This window comes from Lagopus muta, chromosome 3 (assembly GCF_023343835.1).
Source record: "Lagopus muta isolate bLagMut1 chromosome 3, bLagMut1 primary, whole genome shotgun sequence".
Classification (NCBI taxonomy): domain Eukaryota; kingdom Metazoa; phylum Chordata; class Aves; order Galliformes; family Phasianidae; genus Lagopus; species Lagopus muta.
In genome coordinates, this window is record NC_064435.1 from 60,231,268 (window position 1) to 60,253,034 (window position 21,767).

The 21,767-nt window shown below is 36.6% G+C and overlaps 1 protein-coding gene across 1 annotated transcript in view; it reads right to left on the reverse strand.

Annotated features, from left to right (window-relative positions):
* GABBR2 (gamma-aminobutyric acid type B receptor subunit 2) overlaps positions 1-21,767 on the reverse strand; it is a 451,814-nt gene that overhangs the window by 106,055 nt on the left and 323,992 nt on the right. The gene's annotated exons all lie outside the window — the stretch shown is intronic.

The following is a 21,767-nucleotide window of genomic DNA, read 5'->3' on the forward strand; positions in this document are numbered from 1 at the left end:
AAACTACTTGTAGGCTTCATTACTTGATTTCTTCTGCTTCCCTGCCTTTGGCTCCATAGCAACCAAGGTAAAATTAGTAGCAGAGAGGAAATCCCAAGCAGCCCTGAGACAGAATCTTAGGAAATTCACATTTAAAAAAGGAAGATGTTAAAGCAAATGTGTAGCTTGATGAGATAACTAGTTCTGGATTAGGATTTATGTGGTGTGAAAATTGCTGGTATACCTGTATGTAACAGATAGTCCTTAAAACACTGCCATGCTCAGAGACCCACCAACCAGCAAGGTATCAGGAGATACAGCTTCAGGCCAGCAGTAATTGAAAGCAGTTGGACAACCCTCATTTGAAAAAAAAAAACTAAAGAAGCAAGGCTGGAGAAAATAGGATTTTCACCATTTAAACAGGTTAGCATGGAAAATACATTTTAATGCAAAAATATCTTGAGGTGGTTTTGTATGAACTTCTGCCTGACATATAAAGACACAGTGAAAAGTTCTGGTGTTGTTACGACAGTCATTGCCATGGGAGAAAATAAGATAAAAACTTTTAAGCACATGGTTGCAGGGAACAGTCTGAAATTTCTGTCCTTTTCATTTATCAGGCCAAGAGCTAATTAGTTGGAATAAATAAGAAGACTTCCCTCATGGCATATTAATTCACAACGCATATTCATGGGGGTTCCTACTCATCCTCTCAAGCATCCCAAACTGCCTACTGAGAGGCAGCATGGTCTGCCCTCCAGTACTGCCCTGAAGAAAAGTGGGTATAACACCACTTACTGTGTTTTGAAGTCTAATTAGCTGTTTGAAAAGAGAACTGAGGTCTGAAAAGGCAGATGAAAAGTGCTTCAGAAATGCAAAATATTATTATTACTATTAATAATACTAAAGCACATGCACCAAATAATTATCACAGCAAAACAGCACTGATAGTTTTATAAGATTCATAAACTATATGAAAAGTATGTTAATGAGAAGTTAGGGGAATACCTTCATTTCCTTCAACAAAACCACTTAAATACCATCCTTTTTGGGTTTTAGTAGTTCCTTTTAATACCACTGACATTAAATATTATGCATAGGCTAGGTGACTTTTCTAAATAGAGAAAATAATATGGCTAATGTTATCCAAATGACTCCATATTAGGTTAACAAATACTGAACACTAATCAGGAGGTTTTCCACATTTGCAAGCACTGAATTGGCTGGTCTCTTGAAAAACATGACCTATTTTTAAACAGTGATCTTCAAAATGCTCTACTTACAGTCTTATGTTCAAAGTATTAGGCTGCAAGGTTTGGAACAATCTAAATAATTGATGATTTCCTAATCAAAAGGGACATACATCAAAGAGAAAAAGCTACAGTTCTATTCATTGAAAGACTTAGGCAAACGTGGAAAAAAAGAAAAAGGAAGGTAGGGTCGAAAACGTGAGCAAAAGCAGAATTAAATCACTATTGGATCTTTTTCTACAGACCACTCCTATCATAAATCCCACAAATTGTTTATGATGAATAATTCAGTTGACAATACCAAGAAAAAACAAATCCCAAAGCAAACTGAATTTTCACTTGATATTCGTAACTCATATTTTGAACACAGATCAGTAACAGCCCTATACCCAAGTATTCAAATGTCTAATATTTCCAGACACAGATTTGGACAAAAGAATGTGTTTTCAAACCTTCAAATTATTTCACCTTGAATGTTTATAACTTTGTGACAAGCAACTTGACAGTTTAGAAATCCTCAAATTCCCTACCAAAAAAAAAAAAAGCAACCAAAAACCCACAAAACAAAACAAAACCAAACCAAAAAAACCTGCCTTTATTAAACCAGAAAATGCAGAATTAGGAAGAAGTTTTACATTAATAACTGTACACTGGAAAGAGTTTTGAAGTGGATTAAATGGCTATAAATCAGGTCAAAATCAACATAGAAAAGTCACAAAATATGTCCACTTCAGAATACATCTCTACTTAAACTGTCACAACTTCACAAGTAAAACACATCTCGGGAAGTAGAGACATCTTAAATATTTCAGTACCAACAGAAGTAAAGTATTCGTGGGATCTAAACTGTATAAAAATTAACTAATATCAAGTTCATGTACGTGAAGATTTCTGATATAGGCAAGGAGAATATTGACAACAGTTCACCTTGTAGTTTTGCAATGGATCTTTTAAGGCAAGACTTTTTAAATAAAATTTGCCAATTGCAATAAAATAGTCCTAAGTTCCAAAAAACACTCCCCAGACTATAATTTTAATGGTTAGACTTCATTAACCTTTTGGAAAGAATTCATTCCATTACCACTTTGATGTCTATGATAATTCTATGTGCTACCAATGTGCCCTTGTGGCTAAGAAGGCTAATGGTATCCTGGGATGCATTAAAAAAAGTGTAGCTAGCAGGTCGAGGGAGTTCTCCTCCCCCTCTACTCTGCCCTGCTAAGACCACATCTGGAATTCTGTGTACAGTTATAGGCTCCCCAGTACAACAGAGACATGGAGCTGCTAGAGTGAGTCCAGTGGAGGGTTACAAAGATGATAAGGGGTGTGGAGCATCACTGTTGGCTGAAAGGTTGAGAAACCTGGGACTGTTCAGGAGAAGAGTGAGAGAGGATCTTATAAATGCTTAGAAATATCTGGTGGGTGGTCAAGAGAAATGAACTAGTCTCTTTCCAGTCTTTTCAGAAGCATTAAGCACAAAATGAAACAGAGGAAGTTTCACTTGATTACAAGGAAAAACTTCTTTACTGTGTGGATGACAGAGCACTGGCACAGGTTGCCCAAAGATACTGTGGGGTCTGCTTCTCTGGAGATAATCCGTACCCACCTGGACATGATACTGTGCAAGGTGATATAGGTCACCTTGGTTGACTGGGGTGATTGGACAAGATGATCTCCTAAGGTCCCTTCTATCCTCAGCCATTCTGTGTGATTTTGTGTGAATTATCCTTTTTTATTTTTTTCTCTTTGGAGTTGTGTTTTAGATATGTCCACCACAGTCAGTTTCAGTAGCCACATACTTTTGCTTTGTTTTCTTTGCCGGTGTCTGGAACTCTGAACCAAACAAACAGTGTTCTGGTGTTTACCTTTTTTCTTAGGTCACCCTTACCTCCACTCTCTTTTCTCATTATTTTCCTTAAGTAAGATCAGCAGAGAAGGTCATGTTTTTTCCATGCTCCTTGTGTTCTGAACGATAAGGCAGTCTTATAATTCAGAAAAGTTGAAAAGATAAAGTGTGAGACATGGGAAGGAGTACTTAATCAAACAAGTTTGTTTTCTGGGAACAGCTACCAGATACCTGCTGAGTGACATACAAGCCAGAGAAAAGGGAGGCTTTCTAGTGTGATTGCTACACCCTAAGACAACCATATCTATAATTATTAATTTTACAACTTCGAAAGCAAACCTATTTTTAGGAAAAAAAAAAGAAATTTAATTTTGTACACTACAGGATGCACATATATTAATAGCTCCTACTATGTACAGGTAAAATTTCCTGCAATTCTCCTGCACCTACAACAAATACAAAAACAAACACATTTTTTCTTCTAACTAGAAAAAAAAAAATAGCACTAACACTTGGCACTTTCACTCATGCATGTTTTTCTCCTTTATCCCTTTAACTCACTGTCAGGATCGGAATAACATTGAAATAATAAGTGGCCACTTCCTCTGTCTGCCATCCCTTTCAAAACTGGAAAATAAACAAAGATAGTACAAAAATGACTGATGAGTTAGTAAGCTATTTTAGAATATGGCTGAGAGTCAGGTCTAAGATCGATTTTTGTTCCCAGGCTTAAAAATAGGGAATGTCCTGGAAATAGTTACAAACCAGCCAGCTTAGTAGATGGCTATTTCTGATGTATGAATTGCACCCACAGTCTGAAACTTTAAGCTCTGCCTGTAAGAGTCTAAAGATCTACAAAATTGTGTTTTATTAAGTTCTTGAACCTTTACAATAATTTACTGAAGGAAAAGTTAGAGGCAGACTACCGTTAAAAAACGCACACAACTTTGTCTCTTCTCCGAGATGAATGAGAACTGGATGTCTTAATTGACTTAATAGGGTTCTCATCTCCAACAAAGCTGAATACAAAGGTACCTACTTAAACTGCATGTGGTTAACACTGAGGACTGTTCTAAGTGCAGAAATGCAAAGTGTAAAGGGAGAATGTTCACTTACAACTCAGTCTCTTGGCTTGAAGCTCAACCCATTTCCCATTAGATTAGATTAGATTAGGTAGGCAGTATGGCTTTTCTCTACCTGCTCCAAAACATGGAAGACGATTGTTCTATAATGAAAACAATTACCTTAAAAACAATGCCATTTTCTATGAATTTGATAACTGTGAGAAGCCAAAGCAATATTTGGTGGTCAACATTGGGTTCATTTGCCAATGTACTCAAAAGTTTTCTTCAAACATGATTGCTTACGAGAAACTAAAAATAGTTTCCTTCACCCCCTTTGCATGGATAAAACTCCTGACACAAACTGGTTAAAAGGTGGCAGCTCTTTGTTCAAGAACTGGCTGTCACAAATCATTAAACAATTCTGTCACACAGTCTGAAAGGCCTTAATTCTGAGTTTTGAGGAACATGTCCCTCTTTCATCAAAGCTTAAACAAAATTTGAGGAACACTTTGTTGCAAGCATTGACACAAGTCTGTCACATTTTAAGCCATACATTTTGTAATTTGTCCAGCTTTTCCTTAGTTTCAACAACATGCTGTGACAGTTTGAGAGATTCAGAGCCTTTGCAGAATCTCAAGCCTTAGTATATAAAATGAAAATAATTACTTAAAATAGCTTAAATATATTTACAGAAATATATAAAGAGGTTTTGAGGTTTCCAGGTGCGTATTAGTCTGTGCTGGGCTATGGAAAAGTAGCTGTGATCTAAAAGAGATTTTATTTTGCCAACCTTTCATTTCTCTGCATTTTGTACAGCCCTTTGTTTTCCTAGTCAGCAGCACCTGCTTTTTCATTTCCTCAAAGTAGGTCAGTAGTCAGCCATCAATCTTTCATCTTCATTACAGCTAAATCCTAAAGCCTGAGGCAAATGAACCATTTTGAAGGAGATGCAGTGATAGCTGTGGTATCCTGTCTCTTGTGTTAGCCATTTTCAGCTGAAAAACATCACAAAATCCAGATGAAGCTAGTCAGTCTTTATCTGGACTATAGCAGAAATTCAAGCAGTTTTCACAAGTTCTTTGTGATAATCCAGTGCCTAGTTCATAAACACAGAAACATTATATAATTTTCTTTATATACTTACTAAATTCTGAATTTCGACAGTTCATGGCCCCATTATTACCCCCTATAAGAAGACAATTCTAGATTCTTAACTAATCTAGTGTCTTCCAGCTTCCAATTACTCGTAATTGATTTTTAACTGCTTTAGCATGTGTCATCTATGACAGACAGTTTTCATGCTTCTGGTCTTTATTCTTCCATGAAACTCGGAAATTGTAATCATACCACATCCTAGTGCTCATTTGGCAAATTTTAAAAAATGTGAACTTTTTTTTAGACTGCTTTAGCAGGAGAGGTTTTTAATTTTTCCAATTAACCCACTTTTTGCATGTACCTCTTTCTTTACGACTTTTTTCTTTTTTTAATCAGAGGTGACCAGATTTTAATAAAATACCATTACTCAAAATTTCTGAACAAATCTTGTGAAAATTAGATTATTTTTTCTAATAATTTTATATGTTTGTGCTGAACTTTTAAAGTCTTCTGAAACAGCTATTCTGTTTCTGTAAACCAATGAAGAATATTCAACATAAATACTGAGCAGTTTTCAAAAATAAAAATATCTGATAATTTCATCAGATACAAGCAGAAGCTCACTGATTTGTTCTTGAACAGCAACAGACTTGGCAAGGCGAGGAAGACAAGACAGAACTCAAAGATAACAAAACACAATGGAAAGGAAGCCCGTATGAAGTGTATGCCTGCAAATGTCAGGAGGACAAAGTGAATAGGATAGCAAGTAATACAAGTAATGACACTTTTTCTGGGAAGTCACCATGATATAAGCTCTCCAAAGTGCTTGCACACCAGTGCAAGTATGAAACACTGTCCTGGTCCTGTAACAAACAGGAGGAATTAGAGGTGTGCTGCAATTATGGGGCTACATCCTCATTGGTGTCACAGAAATATGATAGAAAACCTCCCAAGATAAAGTGCTGCAATAGGTAAATAGGAAGGAACAGGATGGATGGAAGGGGGAAGATGTAAAGTTGGCAGTTACATGAGGTATCAATGACAGTACATTTGGATCTGCTTTGAGCTGGATGATGAGACTGTCCAGCGCCTGCAGCTTAAATTTAGAGAGCAGAACCATGTGGAGTATGTTGTGGTGGGCATCTACTACAGTCTGTTTGATCAGAAATAAGTTGATGAGGCCATATATAGAAAATAGGGGAAGCCGCATGTTTGTAGGTCCTAGGTCTCATGCAGGACTTTAATCACCCTGATATGGGCTGGATGGACCACACAGGAGGGCACTAACAGTCCTGGAAAACTGTGAAACATTTCTGACACAGGTGATCGATGATTCAATGAGAAGAGGAGTTCCTCTGGACAGAATATTCAGAAACAGGGAGGAAGTACTGTGGAAGGTGAAGTCTGTCTGTAACCTTGACTGCTGTGAGCAGGAGAAAGTGGATTTCATAATCACAAGAGGAGAAAACAAGGCAAATAGCATGGCAACAATCCTGATAGTGGGCTTCAGCCTGTTGAGAGGAATATCAGGTCCATGATACTAGTAGGAAAATCTGCAGCAGTGAACTTTTATTCCCGGCTAGCATGAGCAGATTAAAGAACATCCAAACCAAGTGGGCACACACAAATATGGGGAAAGTGATAGGATGCACTCACAAGGAATACAGGAGCTGTCATTGTGAGGCCACTTGGTCATCTTTGCAAGATTACAGTGATCAGAAAATATCTCAGAAGAATTGGGCATGTAATTTCTACCTTCAATAAAGGCAAGCAGAAGGATCCAGAAAACTACAGCCCAGTTAACCATACCCTCTGTAGATCATGGAGCGAATTTCCACAGAACCTTTTCCAAACATACGAAGGACAAAAATGTAATTGGAAGCAGTCAACATAGTTTGTCTATGTCTGTCTAGAAAGAAGTAAATAGGTGGACTGCAAGGGGGACTGGAAACTGACAAAAATAGCAGATTCTAGGCACTATGATAATCAGCAGCATGATGTTCAACTGGAGGCCAGGCAAGAGTGTTTTATTCTAGGGATCAGTTCTAGGGCCAATACAGTTTGTCATCCTAACTATGTGCATGATGGGACAGAACACATCCACAATAAGTCTGCAAATGATACAAAAGTAGGAGTAGGCACTGACACACCAGATGGTTTTGCTGCTACTCAGTGGGCTGTCAAGAGGTTGGACAAGTGTTCTGACAGAGATCTAAAGCTGAGCAAAGGGAAATGCCAAGCCCTTCTTGGGGAAGAAGAAACCCCAGGCATCCACTTGTACTAGGGGGTACTTGGCTGGAATAAAAGGGCACACAATGAAGTACAGGAAATGCCATTTAAGCTGCTGAAATTAAACATCAGCTCCTTTTCATAATGAGGATAGGCAAGCATCAGAACAGACTACTCAGTGAGGATTGAAGAGTCCATGTTTGAAAATATTCAGAACACAACCAGAGATGGTCTCAAACACCCTATTCTAAGTTTTCCTGCTTTAAGCTAAGGGTCTTAGATCAGAAAACTTTCAAATCTTTCAGACTCAGCACTTCCTTAATTCTGTATTTCAGTTCTTTACTCTGAGTTTTCGTTAATTAAATAAAAATGAGTAAAAACAATGGTAGGCCTCTTCCTCTTCATGATGTATTAGATGAATATATTTTCCCACTATAACACAATTGCTAAGTAAAAATACGATATTCATGATATTCTAGGGAAAGAATACAAGCTGCATGTTGAGAATTACTTTCTAAACATTCCTCAATCAGTGTTAAAAAGTGCTATCTACAGTATGTCAAAACATCTCTCTCTCCTCTATGAAAACATTACAAAGAATAGAAAGAAAATTAAATGAAAAGTGAACTAAAAAATTACTAATGAATTTCCCACCCTGGCATGCAACAGCAGTTGCACTTGCTGACAGTGGTCTATCTAGCCCAGTACCTGTCCCAAGTGGCTGAGCAACTTACTGAAATGACTTGTCAAGGTTCATCATTTTAACAGCTTAAATAACTATTTTGATAATTTTTGATATGACTCTGTATTCTCAGATTAATTAAATTGATATGAATTCTTATATTTAAAAAAGGAACATACTGGCAAATTTGAAAAAAATCCATCACAATCCTACCGTATCAGCAATCCTTTCCATCTGGCTCCAGCCTAATTCCTTTGTAATGTCATTTCCTCTACCGTTGCTTGATGATCTAGCATCACACACAATGTATCTCCATAGAGTTTTAATGGGCTGTTCTTTATATTAGCATATACAAATTAAGACTATGAAAAAAATACTTTGCTTTAAATCTGTGCTCACAATGTTATTGCAAGAGTAGACCCAAATGAAAACATAGAAGATATGTGCCTTAAACCTTTATAATAATTGCTGAAGAACATCTACAGGTTGGCAGCAGAAAATTTTCATTTTGCTTTTATCTACTGTATAAAGTTATGTGCTAGATCACTGGCATTATTTCAAATAAAAATTGCATAGTAAATTACTTTCTATAATTAGTTCTATAAATTTTTTTATGTAGGTGTTCTGTTCCACTTTTATTTGCAACAGTTCCCCAAAATGAGAAGGGACTAATCAAAGCAGTTAGATGAAAACTCCTTTTCTGTAAAGAGCAGAATATAATCCTGTTATATAACAGGGCAAAAATCCTGGAATAACATCACTATCAGAACCACAGGTAGTTTCAATAATGTTTGGGTTCTATATCATTCCATAAGAGATTCTTAAAATTCATATGAGCGGGGTGCTTACATGTTCAAGATTGCTGAAAGTAAGGGAGACTCCCCGCTCTGTTTCTGTTGGAAAACAAACAAACAAAAAAATCCAAATATTTATTGAAGCCTCTTTAGTTTTCTCCACAATTTTCTGTCTTCTGTAGTATCTAATTCCATAGTGAACATCAGAAGAGATTCTTCTAAACTGCTAAGAATTACATGATATTTTATTTATTAATGAGGAATTATGGCAAAGGCTGGCATAATGGTTTTAAAATGTGAGAAGGGTATTTCCATAGGATGATGATTCTAGCCTTACAAACCTTGAAATGATATAGTAATAATAATAAAGAAACTCTCAACTGCTTTACATTCTTCAGTCTCTAAGATTCTGACTTGGGTCACGGATGCTGAATGAGAAAGCGTAAAATATTTCGAATAGAATGGAAACTTGATTAAAAAAGCAATACGAAAGATATTAGTCCAACAAGAAACCTAAATCCAAAATTTTATTTGGGAAAATCACAGATTCCTTTAAATATACTCAATATACTCAAAATAGAGAAGTTAATGCACTATGTATATATATTTATACACAAATACATGCATACATATATATGAGAAAAAATAATATTATGAGAAAAATTAAATGGCTAACACAGGTTTTTTAGAGCATGTAGCTGGAAAAGGACACTGAGTTATTTTAAATGTATTTGAAACCAGAAAATGGGGCCCATTATGTGTTTGGAGTTAAGGCAAGAAGTAAAGATGACAGAAGAAAGAAGAATCACAATTTTCTCTCGAGACAATAATGTCAAAATCCAAAAAAAATCTTTTCAGGGAACAGAAATTAAATACTCCACAGAGATTCAGAAGAATTGGAATAAAATGATACAACCAGTATTATATGTCCTTGGGAAAAGTTTTGCTTCTTAATTGACTCTTTCCACAAACAAGCCAACATCACTGGGCACAAGCACTCATGTGAGTACCCAACTAACAGCAGTTATCAATGACCTGCAGATCACAGTGATTAACTATTTCATTGCTAATGCTAATTGATACCATTAATAATGTCGTAACATTTATTGTGTGTTCTTTTTTCTCCAGGGAGAGAAGAATATACAGCAGGATGTTTTGAATACTAAAACATGTGTAAACATATTTTGCTGGACAGTTATGCTGGAGAAGGCTAATTCAGAAACAAACACGCTTTTGTAAGAGTGAGTAGATTTGTGATAATATGCAATTTTTGTAGAAGTGTTCATTCTAGTGTTTGGCAGATCCCCCCAAAAAGCTTTTTCACACTTACATGTGAACTATTTGATTTTTTGAGAGTATGTTAATCAGAGAAGAAACAGCTGTTCCCTCTGAAACTGTAAACAGTCTTCACACATAAAACAAAGGTAGCCAAAGGCCTTCCCTTAATGATGTATGGGAAACCAATGCAGAGAATGGCCAAAAGTAATTGCAATACATATTCTGTGCTGACACTAGTGGGTTGCTTTTTGTTAAACACAGTTTTCAAAGTATCCATATTTTCATATCAAAACACATTATGTTTGTGTTTTGCAGATTATAGAGTATAGATAACTAAAAACCTCATTGTTTTTCCAGAGATGAGGTCTTCCACCTTTGAGTACAGATACAGTGTAGGGTGTCTCATGGATGCTGCTCTGTAAGAATGCCCAGCAATAGGGAAGAATCTGGGAGAACTAAACACAGAAGTGAGATGAACTACAGGGCATAGATGTAAAGAAGATGGCTTTGTGCCTGGGAGTGTTTCTTCAGGTTCTCTCCCCACAAGCATCAGATCTGTTTTGCACAGGTTAGTTTCCATCCTTCTGCGTCACCTGCTTATTGCCTGTGCATTTGCCCATGCTGTCTAACCAGTTCACCAAGTGTCTGTGTTGCTCTGCACAGAAATGCTCCACATGGCACTTTGCCTCTATACCAAAGCTACATCACTACCTATCAGGTTTTAGAAGTTCTGAGGTAGTTTCAGTGCAAAGGCAGAGCATCTGTTTTAGGTGAGAGAGCATTACTTCATGGTCTAGCATTCCATAAAGGTCTTGATGGCCTGACTCTCACCACTGACAGCAGGACTCACTCATCACTACCAGTAATGTGTTTCAGGACATCCAAGGGGAAAGACACTAACTATAACCAGACATGCTGGAGATTGGTCTTCTTCATCAATTAGCTCAGTGACTGAAGGCATAGTTTTAAAGGAGTACCAGAATACTCAGGGTGTGTCTTTTCAGTGTCAGCCTATTAAACACCCAAAGGAACAAAAGAATATTCTTCTCCCAAAGGAGCATTAATTACATTGGACAATTTGTCCTCCTAAATAGGGGTAAGCCTTGATCAGGCCAGAGAAGATTGACAGATGGATTTTACTGGCCTCTGTTGCAGCCTCAGCATATTCTTGGAGTAATTCATTAGGCTTTATTTCATCTGTGTCAGCATCTATTTCCTGACATAAGCATTAAAACCTCTCTTTCTTTGTGCAGTGGTGCATGCTTCTAAGAAAAAAAAAACAAACAACAAACAACAAACACAAATGAAAAAACCAAGCAACCAAAAGAACCTCAATAAAAGCTGGAGAGATGTTACAGAGCTAGAAGGAGCTGGACATTGACTGCTCAGGACAGAATGCAATGAGAAAGATCAATTAGTTCCTTGAGGCAGATTTCTGAAATTTTTTCTTAATCAAGCTTTGGACTTTTAGAAGTTTCCCTGTCTTTCTTCACAGTTTTGATATTAAGAGAAACTCAAGCCACTGACAAAATAGCAAAATATGTTCTTGTCTGGATTATAATGCCTTTAAGTCTTGACACTTAATATGCAGTTGAGGTAGAAAGGTGTCCAGGATTCCTGAGAGATTTACCTCTGAAAGAACAAGGAAAGCATGTGAGGAGATGAGCTTCCCAGCTGTTGTAAATGTGGCACTGCTGAATGAATGCTGAATATCCTAAAGCTGCATTGCTGCTATTTGGTAGTCAGGAGCTGAATAACAAAAAGAATCAGTGGAATCCTTTAGTAACTCTGTAGTAGTTTGCAGTCTTCTAAAGAAGTATAAAACCAGTACAATTTTGGCTATTTAGTCTACAGATGAATACGTCTGAATGAATGTATACCATGTATTCAGTGTTTAAAGTGAAGAAATGCCACTGGATCTACCACAAACTGATCATCATCAGAGAATAAAGGGAACTATCACAGTGACTTCTGTATGAGCACTCAGGCGTCACTGACACATGATATGTCTGGTGCATTTAAAGCTGATTAGGCTATGAATCATTTACTGGTAGTTTCACAACATACACTGCAGTTTCAGTAGTGCTCCTACCAAAAGCAGTAAATTATTCATAAAAAAGATTGAACATTATATCTTGAACTCCCAAGAGAAGAACCATAGGCTGGATTGCCAGATACAATAGAAAGAATGGGATCTACTGAGCACCTTCGGCAGTTGAGTTCTTAGAAAAAGAAGAGCTAGAGCAAAGTGCTCCTGAAGTGAGGATACGCTACAAATATGACTGCATTACAACAACATGAGTAACAATAACTATACGCAAATGAACCCAGTGTCATGCTTCCATATTCCAGAGTAACACTTCCATCCTAAGAGCCATACTCCCATTCTGAAGTCAGTATTGCTCAACAGCACTAGCAGGTAAATGTTCAGACAAAACTGTTGAGGTTAATTGACTACAAGGATTTGTGAGGAAAGTGATGAAGATGAGAGAGAAATATCACAACAAATCAACTGAAGTAACTGTAAAGTCATTTTTACTTTAAAACAATGGAACTACTTACACATTTTCTAAGGGCCTTAATGCACAGAAATGATCTAGGAAAAAATTTGACAGCAAAATCCAAAATTTTGCTTAATAACAGTGAAAAACAGTACACAAAACATAAGGAATAGGATGAATAATACAGAACACTATCACATAGATCTTTTGAAATGCACAATATTCATCATTCTAACCAAAAGGGTGCCTTAGATTTTCTATGTTGTAGGAAAGGAAGCTAGATGAAAGTGGAACTGTCTACCAAACAGAGAAAAAGAAAAATAAGGATCTATAGCGAACACATGTGAAATAATGAAAGGTACAACAAAAGTAAATAGGAAAAATTCAATTCTTTTTCTTCCCCCCCCCCCCTCCCCCCCCCAAAAAGGTATATTCAATGAACTATACTGCAACCTCTTCAAAACTGAAAAAAGTTCTTCATGCAGCATATAGTTAGCAATTGCAATGAACCGCAAGTTAGCAAGTCAAGAACAACAGCCATTTATTGGATTAACTAAAGTATTCAAGTAGTAAAAGTACAAAAGAGTATTGTGAGGTATATAAAACTGCATAGTTGAAGCCACTAGGGAACCATAGGTGAAAATATAAGTGGGACAGATGAACTCTCTATCATGCACAATATGCTTCTAGTGTCTACATCTGAAAGCATTTGTGTCAGTAAATGTTGCAAGAAAACTGCTGAAACATGTGAACTACAAGTCTGGTGTGTGATAGTGGAGCCTACGTTCCTAAGATTGGTAAGCAATAAATAATGGAGCCAGAAGTAGAATTGCTTACTGAAGGGGAATAAACAAAAGCATGCCTCATTTTATTAAGTAGATAAAGCAGCAGCCATTCATCCTGCCATTTTGGAACTGACCCTTATTTCTTTATTTTTGCCAATTTGATATCTGTTTCCATGGCAACATAAGTAGAACTAGCCACCAGCTGAGTCAATCTCAGTTGCTGGCTCTCAGTCCTCACGTTTTGTTCTGTTCCCTTGGAAACTGATGTCACATCAGAAAGACAAGTAAACCAGCATTTGCTCTTTAATATTTAGTCTTTCTTTGGACCTCCTTTAGATCCTCTGGGCCACCAGAAGGTTTACAGCTGACTTCCATTGCCATTTATTTTCATCCTTACTGGCATGTCTGCCAGCCACTGGTGGGCCCCAGCAGATGCAAGTGAGTGTTCTCAGTTTCAGCAACTTCTGGTGGGCTGCCCACTGTGAGCTACAGGGCTTGAAAACAGGCTACATATTTTAGGAGACATTTGGCTCCCAATGCCTGTAATATTTCAAACTGAAAGGAAAGAAATCAAACTTATTTAAGAAATAGTGGGGGAAACAGATGGGCACATTGATATTTAGAGAAAAAATTGACTAAGGAGCTCTGACCGGCATTAGGCTGAACACCTCCAGAAGCTATTTCAGCCAATTATATACTTCATTTCATAATCTAGTTTTGACGAAGTTCTTACTAAGCCAGCTGTTAGCTGACTGAATGTGGCCCAATACCACAGTATAAACAACACCTCTAAACACATCTGTTTGTGCATATGTACATATGCAGAAAGAGAAAAGAACATGATTGTCTCAGTTCAGTGAAGAACCTGCTTAATTCTACTTGAGCACGTGAATTAGAACCAGACATCTTTACCAATCCTCACATTTTACTCATGTACATACAGATGCACACACATGCTCTACACTGTATATACTTTCACAGCAGTATATTTTCCAGTTCTTACAGTAACAGTAGTCATGACTGAAGACAAGAATTAAAAGGGAAAAAAATGGTAAAAATGTGAAGTAAAGGTATTAAAATTCAGTAACTCAGGCTACTAGTCTAGGACTTAAGCACAATTTCATATGAAAATGCTATCTGATCTACGCCCATATAGTTGAATACCAGCCTTCATGCACTTTTTGGTTAAAAGCACACAAACAATGCAATTCTACATGAAAAAAAGGCTGTCCGAAAGAAAGTTTTTTTATTTGGTGGCCTCTGCTCTTAGTTTACTGGCCTAAATATTAGGATAGAGCATCATGCTCTCCTTGTACATGCTTTTAGCCTTTCTTTTCTTCCAAATGTAATATATGAACTCATTTCTGAGTTTTACTTACATCTCATCTAAGCTAGAACTCATTTCTGAGTTTTACTTACATCTCATCTAAGCTAGATCCACACAACTCCCACTGAGCAGTGGCCTGGCATTACTACCTTGAATTACTTCTAGAATTAAATGTTTTGTTGAATTCACCTGCAGCCCAAATAATATCCCTGGAATTTTCATTTCTTTATGTACTAGACTTGGAGCAGGCACACAGAAAAAACTATCAGATACTCAGACACAACATTTACTCATTCAATCTTGTTGCATTTATATCCACTTATTGAGAAAATCTTAAACATCCTTGTGCATCTGCAGAGCTATTTCAATCCAGCTAACATTGTGATCAGTACTTTGAAAAAAAAATTCAGGCAATTTAGTTGTTTTAAGCCAGGCTTAAAACAAATTCTGTCTTAATCAAAGAGATGTAAAATGAACTGAATTTACCTAGTCTACAAGTGTGTTTCCTCTAGCTGTACTTAAAAGCAAAATCTAAAAGCCTATCTAACACTATAGCAGTAAAACTTTGCATAGAAAATGAGATAATAATGTCTAAAATTGCTGCTTAAGCTGTAATCAGAAAAGACCATTTCACATTACATTGAAGCAAAGGTCTGGAAGCTGGTACCTTCTCTAATGAAGTATCAGCCAAGCAATTGCAGCCAAAAGGATGTACAGCACCTACTTATTCCAGCTAATGAATGACTGAGTCCTGACAAACCACTTTTGCTAGTTTAAGGCTCTTCAAATGGCCAAAACAGGCTCCAGCCAGCAGACAAGCACCCACATAGCCACTTGCTCACTCACAATCCCAGTGGGACAGGAGAGAAAATAGGAAGAACAAAAGCAAGAAAGCTCATCAGTCAAAATAAAGGCAGCTCAATAACTGAGGAAAAGAGGGAAAAAAAAAAAAAAAAACAAGTAGAAAATTTCTCCCAAACAAAAAAAAACCCAACCAACCAAATCACAGAAAAAATGGTGATACAAAGGCAATGTCTCACCACCTCCCACATGATGGCTAATGAACAACCAGTCCCTGGAATACAACTCCTGCACTCTTTCCTCCACCCCAGTTTTTATTGCTGAGCACGACTTGCTTAGCATGCTGTTGCACATACGGTAAGGAATATCTCTTTGGCCAGTTGGGATCAGCTGTGTTGGCTGTCCCCTCCCAGTCTCTCGTCCATCCTATTCACTGTGTGTGCAATAAAAAGAGGTTATGTGAGTGCTGTTCAGCATTAGCCCAAACACTGCTGTGATATCAACATTTTTAGACACAAATCCAAAACACAGCACCACAGGGTTATTTCTATGAAGAATTTTAACTCTGTCCCAACCAGACCCAGTTAATAAGATCACACGATTTTCTCTGCTTTGTTGCATAATTTTTTTTTTCCCCCAAATACTCCCTAGAAAGTCCTAGCACTACAGGTTTTGATTGCTACTCAGTACATTTTCATAGAATTTACTAACACCAATTCCTTGCTCCAATATAGCACTGAAGTAACCAGAACCTACCATTATTTATGGAAACTTAGGACTGGTTTATTCCCTATACAGCACTTACAAGCTCATTATATAAGTTTCTTTTTCCACACATTTTATGTTCAAAAGCGGAGTTTTGCAATGTCCCTCCAGAGTTCTTCAGAATCAACCCATCTTTTTACTACCTGGAATACTTTACTATTACAGCTAAAATTTTTGTCATTTATTCACTTCCTCTTCCACTGAAGAACGCAGGTCCCAGTGCAGATCCCTGAAGGAATTACATCCCTCCTTCCCCAAAGATAACTTTTAGGTATTACTGAATTCTGTTTTCTTGTTCTAAAATATTTGATGCCTGTTTGAAGGTTTCTCTCTTTTTCCATGGCTAGTTAATTTCCATAAGAGCCTTTGATGAAAGAAATTGTCATGTCCTTTCTGGAGACCCAGCAGGCTGTGTCAGCTTCTGCTCACATGCTTGCTGGCTTCTTCAAAGGATTTCACAGTTTTTGAATCATATGTTCCTCCACAAGTGCCATATCAACTCTTCTTCAGTGTTGTACAGTAATCTCTAATTCTACCCTTGACTATAACTTTTATCAGTTGGCCTGTTACAGCATTAGCTCAAAGCCATGAGGTTTCCAGTCTGCCTTGAAAACACGGCAAGACATTTACAACTTTTCTCTCAGATATCAAAGCAGCTCTGAGCTTATGATTATGTACTGCTGTCAGTAATTTCACTAGTACCTCTGAACTGCTTTGGAAAACAATCTAGTTCTAGTGCCTTATTTGTAAACAGTTTGTTCCTACCAGCAGCTCATCACTCTTCAGTGAGTTGATCACAAGGATTCTAGCATAGAAATCTCCATAAGCTCTTCAATTAAAATAAAAAAAAATAAAAAAAAAATAATAAAATAGTCATTTAATAATTCTATTTGACCCTGTTTTCTGCAAGCAATACCATAGTATTCTGATCAAACATTATCTCTTCCGAATTCCTGGCAAGCTTCCTGCTCCCAATATGTAGATAAAAGATTTATTACTCATTTTTGTGCCTTTTGCCAGTTGCTTTAACCTTTCTTTACTGTGTTCTACATTTAACCTACCAGAGTTCATGATCCTTTCTATTTTCTTCATTTGGATACAACTTCATATATATTTTTTTAAAGGATATCTACCTGCTGTTCAACCATGCTGAGTTTATCTGTTTTCAAGTCCTATTTGATGTGTGGCATGCACTTACTCTGTGTCTCCAATATATGTATTTTAATACTCTCTAGGCTACTTGCAAAGATTCAATTCTCCAGGGTGTCCTCTTTAGTGTCTCTTTAAGACGCTTCCTCAGTGTTATGTTGTTTCCCTTTCTGAAGTTGAGTACCACTCTATTTTGTTGGCTGTTGTTGCTTCATCAAAACTATTGAAGATAAGAATGTTTTATTTGTAGCTGCAGAATAGCCCTTCAAATATCAACTCTTAGTAAATTATCAACACTTCGACTCTGTATGCTATTCAGAATGAAATCAAGGGTTAATTCCCTCTTGTTGGATACTCCAATCTGGTGAAGTGTGAAGCAGTCACTGCCCTGAAATAAGTTCACTGTGCAGCACATTCTGATGTGGCACTTGTCCAGTTTCCATATGCATATTTTTCCTCTTGCAATATTTATGACTCCCTAGGCATGTCAGTCAAAGCCGATCTTCTAACTTGTTGGCTTGTTACATGTTGCTGATAACACTGTCATGTGCTTGGAATACATGGGAATTCCAACTCACTCACTGAACTGATTAATTTGTTAATCTGGTTTTACTTCAAGTTTTCTTTAATAGGCAACACTATTCCACTACTGGCATGGCCTGCTCAACCTTTCCTGTATATGTTATATGTTTTTTATATGTTTATGTTTTGTTATGTTTCCTGTGATGTTTTTTTTTACTACAGCAATCTCAGGAAAAGTCAGTGTGAAACTAAGTACTAGAAACATTCCATATGATTCCAGAATATTAAAATAATATGTTATCACATGGTTGAATAGGAGGAAATATCACAGTGACAACTGTATATCTAGTACTGAGACATCAAGGAACAAAAACACTGCTATCCCAGATAACAGATGTAAAATGTTGCAAGAAATACTGGCATCTGGCATGCAAACTATTGTTTTTTTCATAAGTCTAGCACTGATCTAAGACCATTTTACTTTTGGGAACTATAAAATCTGATATATCTCCCCTAGTTCTTATTTGTTTAACATTATTACTGGTTACCTTCTACAGCCACAGAGATTCAGTCTGTGCCCACATCTTAGAAATCTGTACTCTGAGCAAGAAGTGTGCATGACTGCATGTCTACACAAAGACTTAGTAAGTATGAAATTGAATTATAATGTCCCTGGTGCTCAGGGAGAAGTGATTCATAAAAGATTTTGCTATTTTGCTATTTCAGACCACGGTTTCATTCCAAAGCAGGTGCATCAGTGAGAAGATGAAATGAGTGTGGTTTCCTATATATTTTTGTCTTGTGGTTGGATTCTCTGTGTCTAATTAACAGTAACACTCCTCAGCAGCAGAGCATATATCATGTTTGTCTTTAGAAGGAAGAGTAAACTCACACTGAAACTCTCCCCTTAGGGAGATTCTATCAGAATCTTTCCTCCATACAGGTGACTGTTTCCATGATATCTGTAGCAATGCTATGTCCTTAAGAGCTGTAACTGCTCTGTTAAAATTATCTGAATTTGCCTGATTCTAAGTTTACTGAGCAACAGGAATAAATAGGCACACACATAACACCTTTGCATACAAATATTTCTTAAGAAACTAGAAAAAAATCAAATGATTTGAAAAAGAAAGTAGGGCTCTGCCATTGGGGCAGATAAACACAAATTTCAAGTACAGCTTAGAAAGAAACTGAGAAAATCAGCAACTGGTCTCTTCACTGGTTTCTTCTGAAACATTACCAAAAGAAAAACATTACAGAGGATGTAATAAGAAAAAACAGATGAACAGAGTTAACATTACGGTTAAAAACCACCTTTCCACACTGCTGTTTGAAGCTGAGAAGCATTTTGTGTCAGAAAATGCATTTGCACTATGTGAGAATCAAGCCTACAGTACTCTATACAAAGATTACGTAGGAAGAACCTTACCATTCTTTTGTAGGAAACTGGAGTACAGCTACAAGAACGTTTAAAGCTGTCTCTACTTTATTCTGTAGTCTGTTTTAAGCAAAAAGTTTTCTTGCTTATATATCAAATACAAGTAACTGCCCTACTGATGGCTGGAGGATCTGTATACTTTAGGTCTCAGTCATTGTAACTTTTTATTGAGTCTCTTAGAGCATTTGTAAATGTGTGTTTCTCAAGAAAAGCTGATGTCTAGGGTCTGGATTGCAGAGACCAATCTGAAAACTGATGGACAAACATCCCAGTTTGTTTCTTGCTCCTGCCAGTGCCATTCATTCCAACAGAAGCCTTTTCACTTTCCTTTACACTTTTAGACACAGGCTGCTCATCTTCAGCTTTAAGACATATAAATAAATAGTATATATATATAGGTATATATATATATATATATATACATTCAGTATTAGATATACTATACAGTATATAAAAGTCTAGATTGACTTCACAAATTCAGAGAAAGGAATTTGGAGTTTTAAGAAGTACTTGATAATTTGCTGGTGTTGAGATTCAAATAAACCATTTAGTGAGTAATTTCTAACCAAGGACATTGATTTAAGACTTCTGTTTGGTTACTTTCACTTATACTTTCCATTTATGAAAATACAATTAATAAAGACCACCTGAAAGTGTTAAATCTTCACACACAACTTCTACAAAGAAAGTCAGTGAGTATGCATAATTAAAATAGCACTCAAAACACCTTGATGCACAGAAATGGGTCATAGCTAAAATGACTGATAGCACTCAGAACTTTGGAGTCTACATTCAGTTTAGTCTCTACTACTTAGATCTACTTTAACTGAGAGAAAACATGCCATTAAAATTGTTTCTCAGACACAAGTAAGATAAGAAATGTCTCATTTTCAATTCAGAAATAAAACAGAAACTTGCCTCCAGTAGTATTTACCATGTGATAAGTATTTTCCAAACACACAACAAACTACTCAAGTAAAGAGTTCACCATTGCAGAATGCAGTGAAAAAATCCCTAAAATGAAAATGACAAATGCAAATACAATTGTCTTTTTTTTTTTTTTTTTTAAGTAAGGGCTTTCTGGGACCTAGAGGCCTGCTTCAGGAAAATAAATTGCAGTTTATCTCATTGCTTAAATATGTATAATAATTCAAATAAGTAAAAATACTTTAATGGCAACATTTACTTGCATATTACTTTTAATTCCTCCCCTCCTCAAGTCCATTAGCTTAAGAAAGCATTCTGAGTAGTTTACAGTCACAACAGAGATTTCTAACAGAGAATCTTGGTCAATTCTATGCTGAGTATTTAAAATATAACGTAGATTCATGCACACATTACCCATTTTTATGTGAGTTTTAAAGATTTTGCATGGGCTTACCCAGTTCCCAGAGAGGTCCAGCTTTAAAATTATTCAGGCCACTGGTGTGCAACCCCATGATCATAATGCCAAGTATGGAGAAAACTTACTAAGGTTTTAGCAGTACAAATTACACACTCGTAAGTTCAGATCCGAACTGCAAGCTTTTAGAACTGCAATTACAATTACTTTTCAAATATACTGCATTTAAGGCTTAACAGCTTCACAGTTATTGTGGCTGTCTACAAAAAAAATCACTCCTGTGATTCTGCTAAGATTAGATATCAGGACTTTCAGTTTTGGTTTCCCTTTGATCAGGGTAAAAAAAAAATAATCAATTGTCAATGAGTGATGGGCTGGTTTGGCCTATCTAACTCAATCAAGTTTTGAAATGAGCATTAAGTTAGATTTTGTAATTATTCATAATAGCATGTTTGCTTTTATATGCACAGTGAAACAGTACAGTGATAACTGAAATATCCTCAGTTGCAATGTAGTTAGAAGGTAGTGAAATAAGCAGGCCTGTCAACATGCTGCTACTGTTTCAAGCTCTGCAAATATAGGGCACAAGTGTCTGCACAAGATACATTTTAGTTACACTTTCCATTTTTATTGACAATCAGAATGGCTGGAGAGTCTCATCAAAATCAAGTTCAAACTCTAGGGAATGATCGTGGAAACTTTTTCAGTCTATAAAATGATTTCTTGAAAGGCTTGCATGGCAGTTTAGGGTACATCATTCTAAAGTATCTTTCAGGTATTTCTAAGGTATCTTTCTTTTGTTTTCTTTTGGTTCTGTATCACTGCTGCCATGGTTCTTTCTACCAGGTCCTCCATGTCCAGAAAGCCTATTCCGTTCTCCATTGTTCCATTCCACTCCATTCCATTCCATTCCATTCCAT